This window comes from Hydra vulgaris, chromosome 01 (assembly GCF_038396675.1).
Source record: "Hydra vulgaris chromosome 01, alternate assembly HydraT2T_AEP".
In the NCBI taxonomy this organism is placed as follows: domain Eukaryota; kingdom Metazoa; phylum Cnidaria; class Hydrozoa; order Anthoathecata; family Hydridae; genus Hydra; species Hydra vulgaris.
The window spans coordinates 4,479,401-4,487,336 of NC_088920.1; the positions used below are offsets into that span (position 1 = coordinate 4,479,401).

At 26.6% G+C, this 7,936-nt stretch overlaps 1 long non-coding RNA gene across 1 annotated transcript; it reads right to left on the bottom strand.

The window, feature by feature from the left end:
* Positions 1–5,173: 5,173 nt before the first annotated feature.
* On the bottom strand, positions 5,174–7,270 carry LOC136075040 (uncharacterized). Its single transcript, XR_010635648.1, has 3 exons — positions 7,120–7,270; positions 6,466–6,641; positions 5,174–5,272 (listed from the first exon to the last, which is right to left on the bottom strand). It is a non-coding gene; the product is annotated as an uncharacterized LOC136075040 (long non-coding RNA).
* Positions 7,271–7,936: the final 666 nt, after the last annotated feature.

The window sequence follows — 7,936 nt, forward strand, 5'->3', positions numbered from 1 at the left end:
ACCTCAAAAAAATTTCACTTCTAATCTGATTTTTTTACTTACCCCATATACTTTTCTTATTTTTTTAAAGTTGAAATTAACTTATTTTTGTTAACCTAAAAGTCAAAGATTAGAAGGCCATTAGAACCCTTCACCACCTTTGGGGTGGTGAAGGGTTAAAAAGGTTGAGGATTAGAAAGTTTAATAATTTATTGTTTAACAAAGTATATTTATGTTTAACAAATTTATTGTTTAACAACGTATATATATGTTTAACAAAGTGAAGCATTAAAACTACAATATTTGCATGTGATTTGAATTTCTTTATTTTTATAGAAAATAATGTAATATATTAGTATTTTATTCATTATATTTTAGTATTTCAGTATTTTATTTATTAACGTAAAGACTTCTTTAAACAATATTATGTATATCATTTTCAGCGTAAAATAAAACAGAAATTAATCATCAACTTACATCAGCGTACATCTCAAAAGAAGGTAATGAAAAACTTTTTGTTTTATGTTCATCTTCAATTAGCTTTGTAAAGTCTAAATGTGATGTGAGAAAGAATTTTTGGTGAAATGAACAGTATATGTGCTGGAATTAAAATACTTCGTGTTCAATGCTACAATATTCATATATAGCACATGAGTTAAATAATTTCAAATTTTGAAAACGTTGAAGGTCCTTATATAGTACCATTATAATTCGTTGAAGTTAAGTAACATATGAAAAAAATATGATTTTCCGTTATCTCAAAGATAAAATAAAAGTTTAATGTGAATTTAAATTTTTGACGAATACTACAAGTGCCGAAATACAATAAAGTGTATAGCTTTCAAATATGCTAGAAGTTATAGAAAGTATATTTAAATTATTTGGTTTATACGAGTTTGATCAACTTCTACTCGGTTATGTGGTCAATTGATGATTATGAAAAGAGCTTTAATATATGCAGTTGTACGATTTGTCTGTGACTTTATTTAAAGATTGTAAGAAGAAGGATAGTGAGCTTTTCAATTTGATTTAGTTATTATTTATAAACAACAGTAATTTTTTCGCATTTGACAATTTGAACTTAAATGCATTATTTTATTTTCAAAAAATTTAAATTTTAAATAGTATAAATATTTGTAATAGTATTAATAAATTTTAATAAGTCTTGTATTTTCTTCTCATTTATTATAGTAATTTATTGTGACAATTCGGAAAAAGTATTTGTCCTACATAGTATAAGTAAAAGTACTTTTAGAAAATTGTCTTTTAAGGTCAAAGTTGTTTTATGTTTAAAAGCAGTTCCGGGGTTAGGAAGTATCTAAAACATCTTTTGACACCCGGAGGAAACGCCTCCATCAGAATGCTCTTGTTATGTTATAAATGTTATATATCCCCCGCGTAAGAAAAGTCAAGAACCTATTTCTAAACCTATTTATGTTCCTCGTGGCATGGAGCTTTGATTGCTACCGGACAAGATAATATACTAATATTTGGATGCTGTTGTCATTGTCTTTTTTAATGAAATTCTCCTATCCGGTTGAGGTTAAGATTGTTGTCGACTTAATTATTATCGGGTCTTTAAAGATATTTTGCTGACCAAGACAATTCCATCAAACGATCCGATTTCTAAATTATCACATAAGTTGAATTTAAATAAAAGAAGGTTTTGAAGGAGTTATTTATGCATGAAAATTAATTATAAATATATATTTTTCAGATTTTGTTTTAATGCAAATAGTTTTTGCAAAACATTTTACATAGCAAAATATAGACCTAGGCTAATTTGTTTTTTTTATTTTATCTCTCTAAGGTCTGCAATGCTACGAACTTACGGGTACTCTGTTAATTAGGGTTCTAGTTCCTAATGTTATGCGAAATTGTATGTTGTTTTATACAAAGTTCTAAAGAGTTAACTTAATTTAGAAATAAGCTGTCCAAATTAAGCACTAGCGTCAATGATTTAACAGTTTGCAGAAAAGCCATAGCGATTTCGTTCTATAAAAATTACAGCATCGCGATTACCTAACTAAATATTGCATTCGAAAGCGATTCGAAAGATTATAAACCCTCGGTTTATAATCTTTATAACTTACCGCATTACAGAAAATAATCGAACTCCGAATGCCAGTGTTTAGTCTAAATAAACTGCCGACGCTTTAGGACAATTAAAAAATCTGAATACTAAAACCGTTAAGGTAGGTCATCAATTGGTTTTACCGTTTGAAGCTTTGAATTCAATTGTCCCACCACATCAGAATGGCAATAAAACTATGTGCGATAATGAAGATTACTTATAGTCTGATTTGTCGGATATGATTCATGTCAGATAATGATTCATCGGAGGGTAAATATAATGATTGCTAGAAATATATATATATATTTTTGCTTTCCATTAACAGCTACATTATAGTTAATTAAATTAGTAATATTTTTTTTATTATCACAAATTTTTGTTATATAGTTTATGAGGTGTTGAAATTAAGTTTTTATTTTTATTACGTAATTAACTTTTTTAATACTACAATTCCCTTAAACATGAAGAAAATCAACAAAAAGCATAACTAATCAATAATTGACAAAAATATTTTTGATTGCATTCTTAGCAATCAAACTGCAGGAAAAAATTTTTTGTCCTAGCTTGGTGTAGGCAATTTACTGTGCGCCCTAAATTTTTTTAATTTTATAATAAATTTGATGTCTGAGTCTTTCCTTGAGAAAAACGTTTAATAAATTGACTCGACCGACAAAATCTCTTGTGGGTATAGCCGACATAAATGTGGGTATAGACCGACAAAATCTCTTGTGGGTATAGCCCTATATTATAATATTCTATTTGTCCCCATCACCTTGAAACAGCCCTGATTAATTATAAAAATAAATAGGGTGACAGTATATTCTCAATTCTCATAATATATTTAAAACGTAAAATAATTTCTATGACATCATGTTTTTAATAATATGTGGTTATGAAAATAACCGTTTTTTAGAAGCTTTTGATAATCACAAATGGAGATTCTTCACTTTATACCATTGTATCAAAACTCACCATGTTACTTCTATTTCTGAAATAAAATTAAAAAATTCAAATTATAAAGTATTAATACTTTTCAAACTTATATATACAACAAGAGAAGTGGGTGAGTGATTCATTTCCAACCCCAATTTGGTTAAACTTTTTTTCCCGAAAAAACCTTAAAGTGACCCGACAATGGTAAAATTAAAAACTACGAAGCAAGAGTATATATATATATATATATATATATATATATATATATATATATATATATATATATATATATATATATATATATATATATATATATATATATACATATATACATATATACATATATACATATATACATATATACATATATACATATATATATATATATATATATAATATATATATATATATATATATATATATATATATACATATATATATATATATATATATATATATATATATATATACACATATATACATACATATATATATATATATATATATATATATATATATATATATATATATATATATATATATATATATATATATATATATATATATATATATATATATATATATATATATATATATATATATATATATATATATATATATATATATATATATATATATATATATACATATATATATAATATATATATAAATATATAAATATATATTAACACACACACACATTTATGTGTGTGACATTTATTTAAATATACATCAAAACTTTTACAAAGGTAGTTTAATGCAGGAAACAGTCCGAACCATAATAAAAAGTAACAAGATTTCTAGTATGAACTCTTTTAACTGGCACCGATGACCTGCAAAATGTCAACGTGGAGGAGAATGCCTTAATATTTTTTTCATGCACAAAAAAGCATGACTTCTTGTTTGTTTTTGATTGCACTAAATATTATAAGCAGAGTTTTTATTGTTCGATAAAATAATTCTGATGAAAGCCAGTGAAAACAAACCGCAATCTACACACCCGTCTTGCTGCTGCACTGGTAAAACATTTAATTCGATCATGGGTTTATTGTAACTCAATAGATGACATATTTGCTTCTGTGTAGCTAAGGATAGATGACCTAAAAAGTTACTGTCTAGTACATTTATTTCTCCATATTCACAACCATATGTGCTAAGAGCAAGCCAATGGTTGTTCCCATTATGAATAACTTGAACAAATGGTTGCGAACATAGAATCTTAAAAAATAATTTTTGTCCTAATATTGGATCTTGAAGCCCATTTGATGATAAATGACTTTTTTTAATCAAGTTTTGGAAACAATGTATTACACTATCAGATAACATTTGGTTATTTAAAAGATCTTCTAAATCATTACTTGAAAGTAGTGGAACATTTGAAATTGCATTTTCGGTGTTGCTTTCAGATGATACATTTGCAATCATTTTGTTGGTTGTAAATGTAATATCTCCTGTTATTTGATGCAATGTAATCAATTTTAATGTTAGATGCTGAGTTGAACAATTCAATTTTCTTACCTACTCGATGTGCAGATACTTTTTTTTTAATAATAGGCAGATCTACTGTTTTTGTATGATTATTAGCTACATAATCGTGTGAATGCGTTGTTCTAACTGGTAAGCCTTTTTCTTTATTTCTTGTTTGATACAGATTTCCTAAAACATTTGAAAGCATTCCATGGAGATAATCAATTTCTTCCAATGTTTCATCAAAATCAAATGTTAAATTTTTAATAGTGCTAAGCATTTCACGCACTTCAGAGGATTTAGAAGGTTTTTTTCTCTTAATTCTACCCAATTGATTTGATGGTAATTTAGTATAAACATTATCAACATAATCATGACTATTTTTATCTTCATGTTTGGATTGACATATATTTGAATCATTTAAAACCATATCATTTTTAATTATATCTAAATTTAAAAATAGAGATTGCCTGTATAACAATGATAAAGAATCCCATGACCATGCTTCTGGAAATTTTCTAAATACTAAAAAAAAGTGTTTACATAGGTAACATGATCGTAACCAGTCTTTACAAGTACAACTCGGCATGGTATTTTCATCCCCAAAATAAACAGCCTTTCTGTTTATTTGAAAAACTATTTATTGAAAATATTCCATGACCTTCCATTCTCACCCCATTTATATCAAAACTATTAGCCAAAGATTGTTTTTTTAAACACTGTTTAACAAAATGATGTGGTCGGTTGAACAAGTATTCAGGTACATCAACACTGTAGCGTTTATATCCATGACTCATTTTGTAATTAGACTCTGAATAACTTAAAAGAAAGTAAATAAAAATCTTTAAGCTAATACAGTAACAATATAATATTAGTAAATCACAGTAATAATATAAACTTCTCTTTTTTAAAAAATACATGTTTTGACTATATACTAGGCATAATCAGTTTCAAATTAAAAATTTCCTGCATTATTATCATTGAAATATGAAATCAATTAAAAAAATTTTATGATACTAATCTTACAAAAACAAACGAAAGAACATTAAGAAAAGAAAGGCCAATAGATTAATGATGGCTTTTTTAAATTTATTAATTGATTATTTATTAACTCATAAACTTTATTTTAGGTGCCCAAAGAATTTCTTATAGTCTTAACACAGAGCACAGTATTTTCTTACTCCTGATTTCATTCTCTACCTTTATATACCTCTTATTTCTAATGATGCTTTTCTCTTCTAGACAAGGTCCAAAAACGCATTGTAAACATAGTTAAATCTGTTCTATCTGCTAAGCTTGAGCCTCTTTTCCATCGTCGTAAAGTTGAAAGTCGTAAAGAAAATCTCTTTCTGCTCAAAGGAGCTATCGTCTCTATTTCCGTCAACAAACTCAATCTCGCTTGACTCATCACTCAGTAAAGTCTCTTTCGTTTACTGTATCGGTCCCTGCTTGCTCCAAAAAATGTTTTTTCTCTAGTTTTTTTCCCCACACTTTAACTCTTTGGAACTCTCTCCCATTTTCATGTTTTTGTGACTCATACAACCTTCAACTTTTCAAGTCTTCTGTCAACCATTTTCCTTGCTCTATAACTTTATTCTTTTTTCTAGTAACTCCTAACTTAATAGTAGTTGCTTGCAGCCTTGTTAGTAATGAATCAAAATAAAAATAAAAAGTTATTACTTTTCCTATGTTAAAAATACTATTTCCCACAAAAAAGAAAATACTCTTTTCACAATTTCAAAAAATGGACACGGGAAAAATGGACACACCCTAATACTATGGTCTAAACATGTATTTTAATAATTGAATGATTTTAACAAACTTTCAAAAATTTTTATCCTTCTTATTATAATTTTTTTGTTATAATTTTTTTATTAGAATCTTTCTTCTTACAATTTTTACATATTTTTTCCTATTGAGCTATAGAATCATTAACAGAGAAATTCATTAAAAAATTTAAAAACATTTACTAAAGATAATAATAAATATATAATATGAAAGTATATACTAACTGTTCAAATTTATCAGCAAAAAATTCTTCAATTAATAAGGTTAACATTCCAGTAATAGATGAGTTTTTGTGGCGCTGAAGATAGGTGTACTTAAAAGTTTCATTTTGTCTTTCAAGACCATTGTTGGTATTTAGATTGACTAATAAACGATCCTGGCGATAGGCCCATATCCATCTCTTAATTAAATGCAAAAAAATGTTTCACATTTATAAAATAATTAACAAATTTTAATACTAAATTCAGCCTTAAGTTATGCTATATTCTAAACTACATGTTATAATCTGTGACAATAATGAGGAAAGTCATTGTGTCAGGAACTTATGATCAAGCATGTAAAGATTTAAGCATCTTATATATAGTTTAAAAAAACACTTAATCATTTAAGTTTACAAAATTTGAAACTAACTTAATGTTATTAATATTGTTTATTATTGAATGTCAAAAAAAAAAATGTAATAACCATTTTGCAGTTTATAAATATTAGGCAGCAAAATTCTTTGAGCAGTTTTAAATATTCAGAAGTATGATAAAATAAGCAAGCATGATAACAATTAATATGACACAACAGATGATTATAATAATTATGACGGGGTTTTAATAAACCATGGTATGAATTAAGCTTTAAATATCAAATAGAAATTGAAATAAACTTACTTCTTTGTTGCATAACCAATAATTAGTTATATACTTCTTAAATTTATGAAATTTACCATCCAACCAAAAATTTGAAGTATTAAGCTTTTCAATTGCTGCCTCTATCTCATTATTATTTTGCGCTCTTGCAATACGTCGCAGTATTGAAATTATGCTTTCTTTGAAATCTGAACAATTGTTTGTTTTTTTGGAAAGCCATCTATCCCATGCCTGCTCCCTGTGGAAATCACATATGATGACATGACAACCTTAAAAAAAAAGATAAATTGTGTAACTCCAAATTAATTCAATAGACAGTAATCAAAGTTACAAACACTAAGCATATTTACCTGGAAAAACAGTTTCTAATGACTCAGTTTCTTCATTGCAATAGTCTGTCATACAAAGAGGGCTGAAAGGATGAATTCCAATCTTTTATGATAGTTAATGCTTCAGTGATAGCATTTTTCGTTTCATTTTCAGTGACAAAAGTGGCTACTACTTGGTAATCTATGTTAGTCTTTACAGTTAAAAAAAATAAGGGTAGGGAATATCTTGTAGTTCTGTAAGTAGCATCAAGAAGTATTATTTCATTTCCATACCTCAAAAGAAGGTCTTTTTGCCACTGTGACTGATATACAAATAGAAATGTGGAATTTTTTTCAAAATTTTGATTTGCTGTGACTTCGCATTTTGGTTGAAGTAAGACTTTAATGAATGGATCATTTTTTTTCCATTCATCACACTTTTTTAAGAGACATTCTTGATCAATCATGGAATACCTATAAAATTACCATACACAAAATTAGCACTATAATATAAAAAAAAAAGAAATTGA